This window comes from Schistocerca americana, chromosome 11, assembly GCF_021461395.2.
Source record: "Schistocerca americana isolate TAMUIC-IGC-003095 chromosome 11, iqSchAmer2.1, whole genome shotgun sequence".
Taxonomy (NCBI): Eukaryota; Metazoa; Arthropoda; class Insecta; order Orthoptera; family Acrididae; genus Schistocerca; species Schistocerca americana.
This window is the reverse complement of record NC_060129.1, coordinates 170,948,811-170,969,434: the sequence shown is the minus strand read 5'-3', so window position 1 is coordinate 170,969,434 and position 20,624 is coordinate 170,948,811.

The window sequence follows — 20,624 nt, the reverse complement described above, 5'->3', positions numbered from 1 at the left end:
TCGCTGCTTCTCACTCGAGTAGCTCCTCAGTTTGCCTCACGAGGGCTGAGTGCGCCCCGCCTGCCAACAGCACTCTGCAGACCCGGACAGTGACCCACCCAGGTGCCAGCCAAGCCCGACCGCTTAACTCAGGTGATCAGATGGGAACCGGTGTTACCACTTCGGCGAGGCCGTTTGCTGGAAGATCAGAAGGCACTGAGGATCGTACGACACACCTGACGTGTATTTGTGTATATCGCGTCGCAGCGGCCGAGTGTTGTCTAACCGCAGTCTGGACTAACAGGTTACTCTCACCACACTGGTGCCCGTTTTCCTTATGCACAGCGACGGCAGCGCCCCAAGCGGACAGTAACCAGCACTCCTGAAGACGATAGGGGATGAGAGCCGGCAGTAGTGTGTGTGTGATGACTTACAACACAGTTTTCACAAGAGGCAGCGCGTGTAGTGCAGTAAAAATTAGCATCAACTAAAAAACTACGCCGTATTTGTCTCTCTTTAGTTTGCTAAAGACCTCGGGAGGTACAGAGTGGTACATTGAGCGGGGTTTACACGGGCACGTATCGGTCACGCACGTCGACTTACACATGTAAAGGTGCACGTGTGGACACCTAAAATAGCACGTCGTAGCAACTGGCGCACGTAGAAATGAAAACTGAAACCAGGTGTACCTAGTATCTTGGCTCGTTTTGACTTTAGCCATTTACCTACCTTCGTGCAAAATTTGAACCTATTTATACCAGTTAAAAGTACAGAAGCTGCACGTTTCAAAAAATTCCCGGATAAACGTGTTTTCTGCATGTTATTGCACACAAAGTGCTATCGGTGCAACTACAAATGGCACCATTAGCTGTGCACTAGTTTCATCCCAATTAAAATCTTCTGCAAAACGAATTAATAGCATTGCACAACTTGCCTGGGCGCCAGCTCGGGGTCGTCGTTCGCACCTCTCTTAATACAGTACACTGTAACGTAGCTGCAGTAAGACAGATGTCGAATGGCTACGCAAATGGCCGCCGGTTCCAAGTAATCCAAAGGCAGTTAACCCTATGCAGCCAGCTCAGACAGGAACCGAGCACCAACACCTCCCTCCCTCCCTCCCCCCACCCAGACACACTGTTACAGTGCTCCTGCGCTGTAACGATAAGTAGCCCGGGACGGGAGAAACAGTCTCGTAGCGAACGTAATTCAATGATTACTGTCAGTCATAACAAAAAAGTTAAGCGAACTGTCGATTTGAGAACAACTACGGCGATGGTACTAGTCGCACGTTACCCAGTATACGTATTGGCAAAAATGTTACTCCAATTCTATCCAGTTAATGAATTTTTCGCCCCTGTATTTTGCACGGCGCGTCTTTTTCAGTAAGCCAAAATTAAACCTCCTGGGAGATTAAAACTGTGCGCCGAGACTCGAACTCGGTCCGGCACACAGTTTTAGTCTGCCAGGAAGTTTCATATCAGCGCTGATTCCACTGCAGAGTGAAAATCTCATTCTGGAAGCCAAAATTAGACGCACCTGTGCAAATGTGTTTTGTTAGTTTGCTGAGGATGACAACCAGATTCGCAGTGTGTCTCAAACTAACCGGTGCTCTTTCACCCTGCACTCAACACAGAGCATTTTCATAGAGCAGGGTTGCCCAATCTGTGGCCTGTGGAACATTGATGCTCCGCGAGGACAGAATATGTGCTCCACGAAAAAATGTTTATAACATGGCCTTTTTTTCATGGACACCTTGACGATATTAATTTTTATTTCATTTTATTATGATTACTGTGTTATTAGTCATGAGTTAAATTGAAGTAATCACTGAATGAAACTAATCCTTCTCATTTTTTAAAGTTTCATTAACATTCAAAACAAAAAAGGCGTTCCGTTTAAAGTACCAGCATTCTCGAAGAGTTCCGTCAGAGGAAACGTTTGGAAACCCCTGTGTTAGATGGGTACTTGATATTACGTTGCAGTGTTTGTGCCACGCCTTGTCCGTCTCTGTGCTATATTCGGAGTAGATAAAAGTGAGGCAAAGTACCTTAGGTTTCAGAGCAGTGTGTTCTGTACGAAGCTTAACAGAGCGGCACTACGAATGTAACCCTACACGAAATGGGCAGTGGCGAAATACTCCGTGTTGGTGAAAGAGATGTAGGAGAGACGAGCACTACCGCAAAACACAAGGACAACAGACTCTTTCTCTCTCAGGAGTTTTCCATCTTCAAGATGTCCTCTATGAAAATGGGTAGGTCGTAGATTTGTGTTTACAGACAGGAAAAGTAATATCGTTGAGTTTACTGGATTACAGCGAACGACATTCTGTGCTCCTTCTTCTACATTCGAGGCATACGAGGGTTTGTAAGGGTGAGTGATGCGTGTAAGTAGAGTGCACAACACGAGGACATTAAGACAAGAAATGGAGAACGAAGCAGCCGGCTGCGGCAGCCCTCGAACTGGCAGGTTTGGACCGAAGTTCGCCTCGTGCGCAGCTGTGCGCCGCCGGTGTAGTGCGCTGCTTCGTGAGGAAAGCCTTCGTAGGGCGAGCACGGCGTGGCTGAGTCCGCGGGGGGCGCAGCCGGGAAGCTGCTCCAGCGGCAGGGGGGGGGGGGGGGGCTTACGTTCGGAGCAAGGTGCGGAAGCTTAGGGACGGTACGTTTTTGTAGTACACTCCGCAAACGAAAGTAAAGTAGAATAATACACATTACTTTGTTGTACCAACCAACTAGGAAAGTGTTTTCAAGGCCGTTCCGCTCCCCACACAGGGTGGAATGGACCTCGACCTTTTCTTTCTTTTTCTTTTTTTTTTAAGTTTCTTCGATGACACGTCTTAGAGGTGAGCTGGGATCCACCGTCCTCGCTGCCTGTGCCAGCACACGAGTCACCAGCCCACTGTTTGCTCTTCTGTCGGGCAATCCGTCCCTCAGTTGGAGTCCAGTACAATTCCTTGCGATATGTTCGCGCCGCATCTTCGCCGTCTTCGGATGTTTCATTTTCTGTAGAGTCAATTTGTTTTTCTTTTGTGTTCCTCTCCTGTAGGGGAAGATATGTTTCTTCTCCTTTCTTCTTCTCTTCTCCAGCCAGCAGCCTGATCTCTGCTCTATTCTGTTCAGATTCTTTAGTTTAAGTGGTTTCTTGGTCGCTTGTTGTACCTCATTCTCGTAGGCAGATGATGTGACAATAGCGGTTCGACCTGTCTTTCTCGTCACTCTCAGCTGCTCTGGATACTGGCGTGACATTTTCCGGGGTAAAACCAGGGACGGTTGACCCAGTGGAGTTACTTATGGACGAATTTGGAGCGTCAGGCGTCAAAGAACACTGACGTCTTTGCTCCAGCTCAGTATTTTGTAATCTGGCGCTGTAGTCACATTGCGCGAGTCCACGAGCTGCGTCTGGGGAGTCAGCGGGAGCGTCAGTGCGTGGGTTTTGCTGAACGGTCGGCTGAAGGCTTCTGGCTGGCGGCGGAATACCAGTCGTAGCGGCTGGTGGCAAGTCACCGCCTGAAAAGGCGTCAAGGTTCGTTGGCCAAACACCAGTCTTATGAAATCATTTCATTGCAGTTCTCATGTTGGCAGCAAACACGTAGGATGAGATTTGCCGCAACATACGTATTTCCCCGGGTTCTATCTTAACCACCACCTCAGTTGGTCATCATAATATGGGCATTTGGAGCCGAAGGCCCACAAACCTTTACGCCTGGCCTGGGCCCGTCAACACCGACATTGGACTGCTGATGACTCGAAACATGTTGCCTGGTGCGACGAGTCTCCATTAAATTGATCGAGCGGACTGACGTGTACAGCTATGGACGCTGCGTGTCAGCAGTGGACTATTGAAGCTGGTGGAGGCTCTGCAAAGGTGTGGGGCGTGTGCAGCTGGAGTAACGTGGAACCGCTGATACCTGTACATACGACTCTGACAGGTGACACATACATAAGCGTCCTGCCTTGTCGCCTGCATCCATTCATATCCATTGTGCATTTCGACGGACTTGGGCAATTCCAGCAGGACAGTGCGGCACCCCTCACGTCCAATATCGCTACAGAGCGGTTGCAGGAACACTTTTCTGAGTCCAAGCACTTCCGCTGAGCGCCAAACGCCCCTTAGTGAGCATATCTGGGGTGCCTTGCAACGTGCTGTTCAGAAGAGATCTCCACCCCCTCGTACTCTAACGGGTTTATGGACAGCAGTGCAGGATCCATGGTGTCAGGTCCCTCCAGTACTACTCCAGTCATTACTGGAGCCCATGCCACGTCATGTTGCGGCACTTCTGCGTGCTCGCAGGGGCCCTACACGCCATTGGGCAGGCGTACCAGTTTCTTTGGCTGTTGGGTGCATTATATTCTGCTACCTCAAATGCTCTCTACTGATTCATATATGAGATGTAGTAACAGAGTTGTCCTCCAGTGATTTACCACAGCAGGTTACCAAGCGTCTTCTGGCTGCCGCCATTTACTCTCCCATCGGCTGCTTTTTGTCTGCAAACAGAACATGCGATACTCGAAAGCTGGCTTCTAGAGGTAGAGAAATGAGAACTTCTTTCTTTCATTTGATAAAAAAGATATCTACAGATTCCTATAAGAAATGTAGTACATCTGCATAGGTACCCCTGAAGCCACCGTATGGTGCGTGGCAGAGGATACCCTGTACCACTACTTGTCATTTGCTTTCCTGTTCTACTTGCAAACAGAGCGAGGCAAAAACGACTCTCCATATACCTATTTATAAGCCCTAATTTCTCGTATCTTCTCTTCGTGGACGTTACGCACAATGCATGTTGGTGGCACTAGAATCGTTCGGCTGTCACCGTCAAATGCCTGTTTTCTAAATTTTCTCAGTAGTGTTTCTCCAAAAGAACTATTATATCGAGTACATTTTATTTCGAAAGTGAACATGCCCTACTCAAAAGATAGCTTTGGGAGGTAGGGAAATGAGTACTTCCTTGATTCGTGTGGTAAGTAATAACGTCTGGTTAGCATTTATAAAATTGCGTTAATGCACTCTACAGATTCCTGTACGAAACGTTGCAATAGGGTTGTTCTCCTCTTCTTTATCAGCAGGTTAACGACCTCCTTTTGACTGCCAATATTTACTCAGCAATCGACAGCCTTTTTCTTGCGTAGAAAAATGAGTACTTCCTTCTATCGGATGTTAAGTAATTAGATCTGGTTAAAATTTTTAATATTACATTCTGCTACGTCAAATAATATCTACAGATTGCTATGTGGAATGTAATTTTGAAAGTTTCCTTTAAAACAATTCCTTTCATTTTATTTGAGATTTCGTACTAGTTTCCTGTTGTTTAGCCTTCGCTGCATTTCCAACAGCGACAGAAACGTAATATAATTGCCTTGCAGAATGCGACATGTTGCATAATCGTTCTGAACATGTGAACTCTATTATTAATCTCTTTAATTAAATAAAGTTGTTCCTGTGCGTTAATGATCTGCCAAATAATGCTGTTCATGAAATGGTCTCTGTGCTCTGATAATTTTCGTAGCGAACAAACAGATCGTGAAATGAAAATATCTCACCTGGTAATTTAACCGCTTGGAAACGCAGTGCTTGGTGCTCTCTGCAAGCCAGTTGCGAATTTCTGACTACAGTTGCTGAGAGCCCAGTGCAATGCTCCAGACAGCAAGTACACTATTTCACACACATCACTGAGTGAGGCAGTCCTTAAATGAAAACGACTTGGATCGAGGTTGTGGACAATGCTCGTAGATGAAATGTCTCTTTAACCACCTTTTTTAAAAATTATCTGATGTATTATTACTCGTACGCAGTTCATATTACAAATTTATTGACGCTGACAAAGGACGAAACCGATACCAAACTCTCACTCTCATAAACGTTAGACAGATAATCAATAAACATGAAAAATACCTCACAGTGAAAATTACAGAATCTTTAATGAAAAATCTGAAGTTCCCTGATGTGGATGTCTCATTCAACGTGCGACTGCGGTGTCACTAAATAAGGAATGTTGCCTTCATTCCACCTCATACTCTTCCCTGATCTCATTTCATTCCAAATCACTGGTCAAGTCTTCCCCCCCCTCCCTGTCTCACAATATTCAGACACAGTTCACTTTAACTCAGACGCACCCACGCCCACCTCCACGGCTGCTCTGCCACGAGTCACCTGCTCGGCGCCTGCCTCGCTACCCCTCTGACGTCACAACTCCCGCGCTCCTCGCTGCCACGCAGACTCTGGCCAAAGACTGCCCGTGAAGAATAAGACACTCAAGATTGTCGTTTGGCGTCTCAGACACACATAGTACGTATAAAGTACTGAAAGGCAAATGAAAAACTCACAGAAGGTCGGAAGAAGAGTTTTAAGGAAAATACTGGGAGCTAAAAGAGATGATAATGCTGAATATACGTTAAGACCAGAGTGCTGTACTTGAAAACTGAAAAACTAAGTGATGTAATGTAGAAGAGAAGACTACAGTTTTTTGGAGGTATATTCGGAATGGACAACAACAGACTAACCAAACGTATATTCACATTACACTATAGCTACAAATCCTAGCCCACATGGTTCATAGAGAGTGGAAAGGACATGGAAAACGCTGGAATTACAATACACACAACAGAAAACAGAATACATTTCAGAAAGTCAGTACAAAAGGCAGAATTTCAGGAGGAAAAGAAAACAACTAGACGAGAGTGGACTCAACAAGAAAGGGAACAACACTCTAAAAGGAGGATGGAAATCTGGAAACTAAGGAAATCTAATACAATGAAGAGTAGCCAAAGTTGATTCATCGTACCCTCCAAATAGGTTATTTGAAAGAAGAAGAAGAAGGAGAAGAAGAAACTTACAGTAGACCTATTTCACAATCTATTTCGCTATCCCACAGCCTCTCCAGCCAGAATTTTGCTCGAGGATGTTTACACATGTCAACGATGGTACTGAAAAATTCGTCTGCGTAATATTACACGAAAATAGTAGTAAGCTAGGAAGTGGTATAGTATACTATAAATAAATATGTAGAGATAACAGAATATGCAATATATACATGTTAAGTGCGTATATATGCACTATAAAGAAGTTTTGTAAGTAGCAGTCGCTCATAAATTAATTTGCAAAAATCATCGCACATTTCGCGCTCAGCTGCACTCCAAATATAATGCTGATTACACTGGTGCTCAGGTGTATTTAGAATGCGCTACATTCCGTTTGAAGGCAGTGTGCACAAGTTAAAGAAAATTGTCCACTACATTTGTGTGCCCTAGTTATGAAGTCATTAATTGTGGGAAAAAATGACACTGACGGCATTTTTATTTGTCGTTATTCTGCGCAAAATGTCGTGAGACTGGCTGTGATTACGTCGTCTGCTTGTCGTAGCAAATGTGTATCGAAGCAATGTCTTTTCGTGGTTTTCGTACACGAAGCTGCTGGCTCGAGTGTACGCAGTACGCTGTGCAGACCACGCCGGAGTGTCTTCCTGCACTCACAGCGCTGTGGCGTCTGACCAGGTGAGAGCGTCGTACCCTGACTGCGTGGGAGGCGGCCGAGGGCGGACTCGGTGGGTGCTGCGCCTGTCCACAATGAACCCAGAGACCACCCAGAGCCAGACCGCTCACAACAGGTACCTCCACGTCACTTCGACAAAATGTCTGTGAAGCCACCTAAAATCACGGTAATCGATGTGGCATGCCGTCGTAAGGAAAACGTCCATAATACGTCCAACTGTCTCACTGTGCAGAGAATATCGCTACTCGAGTCCATCAATGTGCTGGTTTCACATATATTGTTACAATACAGTGAAAGAAAATAAATCTTTTACATTTATCTAAAACTCCATAAATTATGGTGAATTCTCAGATTAAAAAACAAAGAATAACAATCATTTCTTACGAATATTCAAATCATAATATACACTGCTGTGTCGGCAGTGACATGTCAGACAGAATAATCATAATCAAAATCGGTTTCACGCTGTGAGAGAAAAGAAACATTAAAATACAGTAACCACTACATGTACAATGCGTTGTCAGAGTATCAGTAGGCAAACATTGCCGTCTGTCTTCTTACTTTTCACACGAGCATGCATCTGCCACTCGTGTTGTTATGCAAGCGTACAATAATGATTTCTGCACCGTGTATGTTTTTACATACTCGAGTAGGTGCCCATACGGATACAGGCTAAACGGAAGGAAAGGAATGAAATGTGAACAATATTTCACTGCTGTAGAGAAAAAAAAAGAAATTATTACATCTGTCTTTTGCCTCTGAGTCACAAAACATAAAGCAAATGAAAATGTGTTCACAAAACCTATGCACGTGCCAATTACTTATAATTACCCCAAATGCAAAATTTTAGTGTTATCAAGACGACTACTTAATATCTATGAACAAGTAAAGTCAACGTGCACAATAAAAATAATTAAGAAATTATCTCTTTCCGATAAAGTCGATTAACTATAGACGAAAAATTATGTTATCCTGTGAACGAGAAGAAAATCCATTAGCGCAAGCAAAGTCACAAATTCATCAAACTACGTAAATGACAATCCTTCACGTTGCTGTTCACAGACAAAAAAATGTATATTTTTGAAAGGAAGTGTTTATCTTCCTGCAAATCTATAGCTTTGTATTATCGTTTTGCAACACCTTTTCTCAAACGATTACTACATTTCTTTTACGTTACATTTGTGGTTTTCCATCGATCCCTTGGAAAGGAGTCTCTTGGATGTGGAAAGAGTCAAATTTTTTTCTCACTCAGATACATGGATATTTCACAATTCTAATGAAGACAGAGTTATGAGCTATAATCCTTGTGAAGATGTTCATCGATGGAGTAGAAGGTGTTGGCCAACAGGAAGTTCTGTTGAAGAAATACTACTCGTCAGAGATACACACCAAAACACAATCAACAAAGAATGCAACTAGGGTAAAATCATCACGTAGTCCCTGAAAATCCCTAACATTGATATGCCACATCATATCATAAATAATAAACGTCTGGATAATAATCATAAAAAATTCGCTATTCTCACTTCATATTATCTCATCATAAAAATCCATAAATCATTGCTACACATACTTCATCTATAATTAAGCCTCAAGTCTTCACTTCACATACGACACCTACAATAAAATTCTTGCAGTCAGTGAAGAAACCCTGGTTATATCTCGGGGTTTGAGTATCTCAGTGCAAGACGCTGAAATTGAATATCTCCTCCGATTACTGACGGTACGTGTTATACCTGTGAAAAAATATATACTCTACCTGTTTTATCAGTACTGTCTGGAATCCGTTGTTGCATACTTCTGTACGTTACCCTGTAAGAGAAAATGCATTATGACGCGCAAAATTCGGTGTTATTCTTTCTCATGTTGCTTTTATATTTCGTGATGCCTTTGTCTTTGGCGAAAAAATCGTTTCTGTCTTCTTTTACGAAACGTCTTTGGTTTTAAAATGATGTATGCTAAATATCGGGGTCCGTTATGTTAGAACATGACATGGCACATGATCTGTAACAATCATTGTATCCATTACATGAAAGTCATGAGACAGTGAAAATAAACACGCAAAATGGCTTGTACTTATAGTACAGTATGAGAAAAAAATGTTATTCTCATTTACAAATACATGTGAATAAAAGGAAACCTGTAGGAAAAGCCTAGCTACTACGTACAAACGGTTGACGTCATAAGAAAATGAAGTAAGTCTTGCCAGAACGTAACTGTTATATATCGGTATGGAGGTGTCAGCATTAACGACTACAAAATAAAATAGTTGTTCAATGAAAGGTTTTATATTGGTGAGGTGATGCAAACTGTCGAAACTGTCATTCTGAGTATTTCGAGATGTAGTTCGGGATCCGTCGAGTCCGAAATGGTCCGCTATACAGGAATACAAATTTCTGACACCTGTTGTTTGATTTACAAGACAATGGGTGTGCTCCAACTAAAACTTTTTGTCCAGCTTCGAATTTTATACTGTGACTTACCTTGTTTTGTAGCATGTTCTTTTTCTCAACTGCCTTTTTTGTATTGGTAACTGCAGTGTCAGTCAGTTCACGAGGAAGTAAGCACTGTGACTTGGGGGATGAAACAAGATCTTTTACTTTGTCTGGCGGATTTTTGTTCTTCGAAACTAAATGTGCCGAGAGCGACGCTGAATCATTAGGAAATGAATTGATGGTGTGCTGAAATATCTGTCCCATTCAGTGCGTTGTTTGGTTCGTCTGTTGCTGCTTCACAAGTGTCTACCTTGGCTTCGATTCTTCATCTCCATTGTCGGTAGCAAAAGACGTGTCAGTGAAAAATTGTGTATTGTTTGTGTGTGGAAAAAGCTCTAATAAGTTAATTTCCTGTTCGTCCATTGAAATGATCTGCTGAAACTGTAATGCAACTTGCTCGTTATTGTTGCGTAGTGCAATAGAAGAGTCTTTAAAATCGAAAATCGCTTCATGTTCTGTCAAGAAAACCAAACCGAGCATAAATTCCGTTATTAAATGTGGGATGATCAAAAACCCTGCATAAAATGTGTGGCCATGAAGAGTAAATTTCAAGTGTCCTCTTAACTTTAGTCCTTTGTAACGGGATCGTAGAGCAAGAATTACTGGCATTGCGTTTATTACATGCTGCATCACAAAACAGTGTAACTGGAGAGCCGCAGTCAGCTGCTGCGGTGAAATTATGTGAGTCAGTTGGTACGTTTATAACCGGACGGTACACATTCATTTGTTGCTGTTTCTTTGTCCTGCAATAGCGTGTGTCTCATGTCTGCCAACGATATGATACGCTCTGTTACTGTGTTCATTTTGTGAAAATGTGCAAACTCGTTAAATCCTGAACTTTACTGTTAATCTCTTGAATTAAACAAAGTTGTCCCTGTGCTTCAGTGGTCTGCCAAATAATGTTGTACATGAAATGGTACCTATGCGCTGATCATTTTCGTAGCAAACAGATCGTGAAATGGAAATGTCTCACCTCGTAATGTAGTTGCTTGGAAACGCAGTACTTGCTGCTCTGCGCACGCCAGTTGCGAATTTCTGACTTCAGCTGCTGAGAGCTGACTGCCGATGCTCCAGCCAGCAAGTAAACTGTGTTGTACACACCACTGAGTGAGAGACTCCTTTAAACAAAAATGACTTGGACCGAGGATGTGGACAATGCTCTTAGGTGAAATATTCGTTTAGCAAACTGTTTTTACGTTATCTGATGTATTATTAATTGTATGAAATTGATGTTACAGCATGCATTGACATTGAAAAAGGACAACATTTATGTCAAATGCTTAGTCTCACAATTGTTAGAAAAATAATTGACAGACATGAAAATACCCTTACAGTGAAAATTAAACAATCTTTAATGAAAAATCTCAATTCCCCTCATATGGCTGTCTGATTCAACAATGAATCTAACTACGCGCGACTGCAGTGTCACAAAATAAAAAAATGTTTCCTTCATCCCAGCAGCGATGACCAACACGAGCACACCTTCCAGCGACACAGTTGCCCTGAGGAAAGACTGCGAGCGAATAATAAGCGACTCAGAAGTGTCTCTCAGCGTCTGAGACACACGTAGTACGTACAAAATCCAGAAGTGCAAATAACAGACTCCCAGCAGACCTGTCCAGTGACAGGTTTGTCCTCCTGCTCTTTCTCGGCAGGTTAAGCTGTGTGTTCTGGCTGCCTCCGTTTACTCTGCCACCTGCTGGGCTTTAACTCCAAATAAAGATGAGCTACTGGAAAACTGGTGTTGACATATGGCCAAATAAGTACTTCAGTCTTTCATCTGGTAAGCGATTACATCTTATTAACGATTTTAATATTACATCCTGGAACCTCGAATGCTGTCTACAGATTCCTGTATGAAATGTAGCAATGGGTTTGTTCGCCTTCTCTTTATCAGCAGGTTAATGAGCATCTTATGCGTGCCGCCACTTACTCTGCCATCGACTGCGTTTTGTTTGCAAAGCTGACTTTCAAATGTAGAGAAATGATTACGTCCTTCTTTACTCTGGTAAGTAATTACATCTGGCTACATTTTTAACATTACATTCTGCTATCTCAAATGCTGTCTACAGATTCCCTTATGAACTGCACTAATAGCATTGTTCTCCTGTTGTTTTTCAGCACATTTATGAATTTATTCTGGCTGCCACTATTTTTTCTGTCAACAATTGTGTTTCATTTGCAAAATGAAGATGCTCTGTCCGAAAGAACGCTTTTAAACACACACAAATCAGTACCTCCGTCTTTCACTTGGTAAGTAATTACATCTGGTTAACATTTTTACTATTACGTTCTATATACTAAAAGCATCACCTCGGTTCCGAGACTTCCGGAAAATTAATAGAAGCAAATTTCTCCACAGAACTGACAGAAATAGCTTCATTAAGACATTAATGGTTGATTGCTAATAAAGTGGAAATAATATAAAATCAGAAAATTGAAACTACTAACTTATTTTGGTCTTTCATTATTATGAGAATGTATATTAATTCACTTGATGGCTGCCAGACACAGAAATCCGTTTCGTTTTCATTTGATGTGGAAGCTGTAAAGCAAGAGAGACCGGCAATATCACGAAACATACACACAGGTCACGTGGAGAATGACCCCGCACTGTAACTCAGCTTGCTCTGCGCATGCGCGAATCTGGCAGCTTGGGCGCGCCAGGAAAATTTTTCTGGGTAGCATCTGGCTACTCGCTGCTGCTGCTGCTCATACGGCAAAAAGCCGCGTCTCAAGTGGCCAGGAGCGGGAGAAGGCACTGCTCATACGCGAATTCAGCTCTGCGCATGCGCACCAACGCGCTGGCAACTGCTCACAGGAACCTCGGGCTTCCAACGCAGTCGCGGCCGCGCGTGCGCAGTTGACTCCTGTTTCCTGGCGCTCCCTGGCAGCTGCTCACAAGGGAGCCTCCCCATCGCACCCCCCTCAGATACAGTTATAAGTTGGCACAGTGGATAGGCCTTGAAAAACTGAACACGGATCAAGCGAGAAAACAGTGATTATCACATCCACAAGAAAACCTAAATGGGGCAACGTAGAAGAATCTTTTTACCCATTCGCCAAGTGTGCAAGTTAGGTGGGTCAACAACATACTCCTGTCATGTGACGCACATGCCGCCACCAGTGTCGTATAGAATATATCAGACGTGTTTTCCTGTGGAGGAATCGGTTGACCTATGACCTTGCGATCAAATGTTTTCGGTTCCCATTGGAGAGGCACGTCCTTTCGTCTACTAATGGCACGGTTTTGCGGCGCGGTAGCCAAACACAGACACTAAACTTATTACAGTGAACAGAGACGTCAATGAACGAACGGACAGATCATAACTTTGCGAAAATAAAGAAAGTAAGATTTTCAGTCGATGGAAGACTTGAACCAAGGGCCTCTCGTTCAGCAGCTGCTCACGCTAACCACGGGACCACGGCGTATCTTGTATCCCATTCACCTTGATGTCGTGTGTGTTTCGCATAGACTACTATGTTTGTATATTTTACTAATTTTGTTCATAGTTCCACACAACTTCTTCCTGTTTTCTCGATTGATCTGTGTTCAGTTTTTCGAGGCCTATCCACTGTGACAAGTTATAACTACATCTGAGGGGGGTGCGATGGGGAGGTTCCCTTGTCAGACGGACGTAAGCAGCCGTAGCAAGACGAAAGGCCCCAAAAAATTGTCGCCAGAAATAGAAAATACTTTTTTCGTTACAGGCTGAACTTGATTCAATTTTTATGAGCGTATGACGCGGAATGTACAAAGTAGCTGTTTAGCGGAAGAGTGGAACTGTTTTCTGGCAACACGTCGATGGTTAATTCTGGTTGTGAATGGCGGTAGCTTTTTAGTTTCATTCCGTTCAGCTGAACACAAATCTAGAAAGAAGAGGAATTTGCTTCCTGAAAGCGGAAGAAAAGCGTGACGCATTACAACTGTAAGAGCACTTACGTTCCCATTTTTCCAGATGCCGATGAGTCTATCACTACTTTGTGTGTGGGTGACGTTGACCTTTCCACAAGTCCTGCACTTTCCAGCCGATTGACACAGGTAACAATGGACATTGAGCCATCCAGAGTGATAATGTGTATTACCCTGTATAGAAATGTGGGTGCAGATACTGACTCAAAATCCGCCTCTTTACGCCTCTCAATGAAAGCGTCCTTTTATCGCAAATTCAGAGACTGGTTTCATTGTTCACGGTAGAGTCACTGTGAACAGCGGTCCTATTCTTTACATATCAGACAAAACGTACCAACACCGAAATTTGAATTATACAGTTTTAAGACCTTCTTCTCGGTACCTTCTTTATTATCTTTCTAGACGTGAATTTCTGCGATGTTTTGGATGCGGGTAGTCCAACTTCGTCAAGCACAAATTCTTTCGCTCCTTATATCATTAGCAATATCAGAAACCATGTCATGCAAGATGTTGTTTCTGTCACTGACTGACTTTTCTATTGCTTCATCGGAATAGGTCCAAAGTGTGTACATTAAACGTCGCGACTATTGACGACCGGAGTTCACGTTATTCTGCATCTCCCTATTCATCGGATTGCTTTCCATCATGGCTACCAACATGTAAGCATTCCTTACCACACACTTCTCAGCACATTCTTTCATTCCATACACCAACGCTTTCCGTACTTGCGGCATGGAAATTTTAACTCTTAAATTTATTTCGGAAACATTTGCTGGTCATCTACGTCACTATCGTTGGCCGTTTCTTTAGGAGAGTAACTGCCTACGATTTCTTCACTTCGGAGAACCAGCAGTCGGTTTTATCGAGCATTTCATTCCCAACGAACCACATGCTGCACTATTCAAACGCTCATCTGAATGGTTAACAACAATTTTGTTCTTGACACAGTCCTTACAGGTGTTTGCCTTTGATGCGTGTTTCATTTTGATGCATTCAGTTGGCGCCAATCCTAAATCTCCGTAGCGAGCTGCGAAACATTCACGGCACTCCCTATGACCTGTGTGGCGAGACTGAATGCGAAGAATTTTTTGAGCAGGAATTACGCTCATGAGGTGATGGTAAGGATTTATTCTCTGCTGGGCGTAGTGTAGCTGTGGCTGTGGATAAATGACGAAACGTGTAAGCAGTGGGCGTGGCGCGAATTGTGTACGACGTGAGATCGACTTAACGGGAGTACTTTCAGTTCTGGAGGACACGGTGTGTGTTTTGCCGTAACCTCTCACACCTCGCTACAGCCGGCAGCTGGGTACAGGAGTGCGCTGTGTCGCCTCCACACAGGGTGTCCAGCACCACGGCGACGGTGTGGAAGATTGCGTGCGACGTGGTACGAAATGCTTAATGCAGTTACTACCGCAATACTGGGTATAAATAGCAGAGGACGCGAAAGAACAAGACTAAAGCCAACAGGCGCTCGCCATCCAGAGTAGCTTAACTAGGGTCGGCGGACGAGAATCGGTGTATTCAAAGAGGTACGGCCGCGTGGGCGTCTCTCCACACATACAGAATTCACAACTGTCGGCCGAAACGGGGCAATATTTTATCCAAGGATGGCCTTCCTGCAGTGTGTAGGATGCGGCAATGAAATTACGTGTGTGAGTGGTGGTGAAGTGTTGGTCTGTCTCTGCTGTACTCCACTCCGTTCCACCCTCGACTGGATTCAGGAGATGATGCTGCCGCTAAACTGGACGCTCACGCTTTTTGGAAAATGCCCATAATGCAGAAATATCTCGTGTTGGCACTTGAATGAGAAATGGAAACGGGGTGTCCTATTTGCTGTGTCAATTTCCTAGAAGTCTGGGCCACAAATCTGAATGAAGTTGTGAATTCGACAAATGCACTCAACTTCTGTAGTATCGGTACAACCATATTCGTTGTAGGTCTGTTGCCGACACCACGGGTGTTGCTTCCTTTCACGGCAGTGGCAGGCAGTGTGTGTGTCGGGCGGTCTGGCTGTGTACTCGGCCTGCCGTGTGCTGGAGACAGCGTTAGATCAGGGGGACTTTGTACCGACATACGTCGAGTAATGGAAACATGTCCGTATTTCACATACTTGTAACTGTGTAGTTTGTTATTGTTATGACACTGCGTACGGCTGACGTTTGCACAAGAAATTTCATATTGCAACGTAACGTTTTGTCTCGTAAGTGAAACAACTGTTGTCGAAATAGTGTTTAGTGTTAGTGCACCGTATACGGCCATTAGGTAGATGTAAGGTGCTGAGATACAACTACGAAATTAGTGGTAGATCGGGAGAAAACATCTTTGTAATATCGTGACATTAACTGCCAGCCGGAGGCTGGTGTCTGCAATCACGGCTGAATTTTGAATTGTTGAGTAGAACTGGAGCTCGAATCGCCAAACAGTGTTGCAGATTTTATATGCTAAGTGATAATCCCGATTTAGTTTCGGCCTCCCCGTCGCGTGGCCGGTCTTCTCTCTCTCTCTCTCCTTCTCTCTGCTCGCAGCGCCCCTACCGCCTGTTCCCGCCCCACCCGCCGCTTCTGCGCATGCGCGGCCGGATTCGCTGCCCGCATTCCGCGTCGCGCCCCCACCTACGACTTTCCCCGCGGCGTAAATGTCGCCCCCTGAAGCTACTTGTACGTGGATAAAAGTGCCGTAAGCATTTTGGCCTAAACTACCAGACCGAATGTTTACGCAGGTTTTCGTCACGTAGAGAGTAACGCAGCATGTCACAGGTGTGGATCGCTTCCCACAAAGAACTCTTTCTTTGGCTCGAGTGCCATTGTTGACATTCGGATCTCTGACATTTCTGTAGACTCTTCTCTCGTGTTCTGGCGTGCGCCGAGGCGCACTTGTATGGAAATCAGTGCCTTAAACTCATCGCTGTGATCCTGCAGTGTACTGCACGATGCTCTTCAACTCCTCCCACTGACACCCACGCTGTTTGTGCTGCAGAGGAAATTTTGGTGCTGACTGCTCAGGTAGTCTGAGGCCTGTTTCTCGTCGCTCTTGCTAGGCAGAACGACCTTCCCACCTTTCTTTGTATTCCTGTTTACTGTCGTCTTCAGAGATGCTGTAACGGCCTTGTGATCGCCGATTCCCAGTTCTACACCAACACATTCGAAAAGTTCGGGTCTCTCTGTTACCGGCAGGCCTAAGATGTTATCTTCACCAGTCGGTTCTCAGATTAATGGCTCGAGGTAGTTTTTGGGTAAAGCACTTGGATTAATTTATTATGATTTTCTGGCCCTACCACCAGTTTTAGCCACCTGAGTCTCCTTGTATACATGGCAACATTAAGTTTCCACCTAAAACTGTAACATGGCCAGCAAATTCACGAGAAATATTCTCCAGGTTCCCCTCAAACTGTTGCGCCGCTGTTGCTGCTGAGTCTATAGAAGCGTCCGATCACCACGTTTGATCCAGGTTTAATGCTTGTCTTGACGCAAATCATTTTACATTCGGGATCTCCACTGATCTCTCTAATGTAATCCTACTTCTCACTGCTTTAAGCACCAGCGGTCGACCTCTCTTTACGACCTACGTTGCGACCGGAATTTAGAACCTCGTTGCTACTGACTTGGCGTTTCACCCAGCTTTCCGTCCCTACTGCTGTGTGACCACTGTTACCGCTTATAAGTGAGATTAGTTCTGAGAACTTTCCACAGACGCTCCTGCACTTAACTAATACCGTGTTGAGACAGTGAGAACAATTCAAGGCCAAGTTCTCCAGATTATAGCGTGCTGCATGCGTGACGGCGCTGGATCGGTTGTAATAAACACGTCACGAGTTGAGTGGATTCTGGGAGCAATGGCCACCCAACGTCGGTCTGTCGCCAAAGGACGAAAAACCAGACAGAGCTCTTAACAGGCGAGTAGTCCGAAGATATTTCTCGCACCGTCCCTGAGGACTAACCTGCCACAGCATTTCACTTACCAAATATTCTACAGTCATCCGTTCCGAATCATTGATACATGGGAAGCATGTCAGTACAAACGGCAGAATTTCAGCTCCGTTCTCGTTTGGTTCCTGAGTTACAGTAAGCCTAGCGTGAGAATGAACCTTCTGAACTACAGTTGTGAAGGAGATTTTAGGAAAAGGAGGACAATGCAATTTCGTAATCTCAATACAGTTCAACAGAACTGTATAAAAATTAAATTTTGAACGGAAGTACGTGAAGGATACGCTCGGCACGTCTGCTAATCGTAATGGGAACTGATACTTTGAGCTAAAACTTATGACAGCTGTTAACTCTTGTGGGCGTAAAGTTTTTCAGTCGATTTCAAACTTTTTGATGAGAGTACAATACATTGGCGACTGCAACAGGAAAAGGCTGAAACACCTGTGGTACTCAGACTATCCTCCGCCACACACCAGAATGCATCTGTGAAGATATCGTATCATTTCAGACGTTTCTGATCGGTAAATTCTTTCAGAAAGGTGTTATTTGTCAATCAATTTTTAAGCAGTGACACAAACTCAGATGCGTTAGATATTATGTTCATTTGCATTATAAATACAAAAGCAGTTCTGGTGCAGCCATTGTTTCCATGTCTTAAGATAAGGATTAACAGTATCCAGGGCCAACATTTTAATCTGAGTCATTAGTTTTGTAGACAAGTTGCGTATATAAATGACATTCAAAACGGCCTGCTCTCTCGCAGGCAAATTGTTTGATGAACTGGCTAGAGGGGATTTCGCATCGTGTAGCGTGTCCTTCACATACATTTTTATACAGTTCTGCTGCACTGTATTGAGATTTACGCATTTCGGTATCAAATTTCAACAATTTCTCAGACACCAGACAGACACTTTCAACAACCAGTTTAAATAAATACGAACACGTTTCAAAAGATATCACTGTAGTTTCATCGCCAGATGTATGCTGTGAATGCCGTTGAGTTTGGTGATGGAAAGAACGCAAATGGAGTTCTGGGCTGTTTCCCCTCTGCTGAAGCGTGCCGTACCGTTGCAGTGCGCCGTAATACCAGAGAACAACAGACGAAGGCCGTTAAAGGAGCGTTCCGAATTTTCGGCAGTCGCCGTTCTTCAGCGCGCTCTAGCGCCGTCACCGCTCGCTGTCACAAAATCAAACCTGATTGGTGCGTTTTGTAGAAGAGTTTGGCTACTGTAATTTTGTTCAGGGTTTTCAACTCCGAGAAACGCATAGTCTTCGTGAAACGAACGAAAATCTGAGAAGAGAGTGAAAATTTTGACGCTTTCTTGATCTCTCGTTGTGAAGCCAGTCTGCTACAAGGCAGCAACCACGAAATTATTATTTAGTAGGCCAAAACACGTCATTAAAAGATCTTCCGCAGTTTCGTTATGGGACAACAACCAGTTGACTGGGCTACATTCAGTTGCAGAGGTGAAAGCAGACATACATAACGTTTTATTTTAAGAATCTGCCAAAGGAAAGAGGTCGAAAACTAAACTTTGGAATATTTGTAGTTATTTAGCTCCATTACTTTGTAGATTTTTCCATTTTCTTCGTTGGCGGTGCGATCAACACCGATTATGTTTATTTTTCCACTTCAGCTCTAAGACATTTTTTGCACAATTGGATATCCGTTGCGTCATTTGAAATACACTACATTTTCGAAATTACGGTTGAACCTTTCTTCACCTGATTGTTCTCTAGTCTCCTACAGATTGTCGCTACCTGTAAGAACTGTTCTATAACTGGAGATGCGAGAAAAACAAAGTATTTTTCCTAATATCAGCCTTTACTGTGCAGCTGTAAGTAAACATATACAGGGCTGATAATATTTCGTAATGATTTTCTCATGTACGGTCTGGGCCGTGCAGCACTGCATTCAGACTCAGTTCCGGAGAAATATTGTGCTGGAACAGCTGGAGGCTGTCAACTACAGACATATCAGTAAAAACACGAAATGTAGAAATTACCCAAAAACTAATAACGTAACACAAAATATTTCAAATATGAAACGATGTAAACAATCATGGTGCCAAGGTGGGCAATGTGTTTTGCCTTATAGCACAGCACTGTAGCTATCAACGCAGCGTGCGAAATCACAATAAATTCTTCAGTTCCTGCGTGGTGAGTCGTTTTAAGTATTTTACTCGTAGTGTGTAGGCGCGTCGCACCAGGGAGTGTGCTGACATGTGTGGTTGTGAGTAATTCACGGAAGGGTGTGTTGCTGTTGTGGATTAGTGAAGCATAGTTATACTTGGAACCTTCCTCTCATTTGTCAGTCGTTAACTTCAGTTCCTCTTTTTTGGTTTTTGACAGTTCTGTCATTATACACTCCTGGAAATGGAAAAAAGAACACATTGACACCGGTGTGTCAGACCCACCATACTTGCTCCGGACACTGCGAGAGGGCTGTACAAGCAATGATCACACGCACGGCACAGCGGACACACCAGGAACCGCGGTGTTGGCCGTCGAATGGCGCTAGCTGCGCAGCATTTGTGCACCGCCGCCGTCAGTGTCAGCCAGTTTGCCGTGGCATACGGAGCTCCATCGCAGTCTTTAACACTGGTAGCATGCCGCGACAGCGTGGACGTGAACCGTATGTGCAGTTGACGGACTTTGAGCGAGGGCGTATAGTGGGCATGCGGGAGGCCGGGTGGACGTACCGCCGAATTGCTCAACACGTGGGGCGTGAGGTCTCCACAGTACATCGATGTTGCCGCCAGTGGTCGGCGAAAGGTGCACGTGCCCGTCGACCTGGGACCGGACCGCAGCGACGCACGGATGCACGCC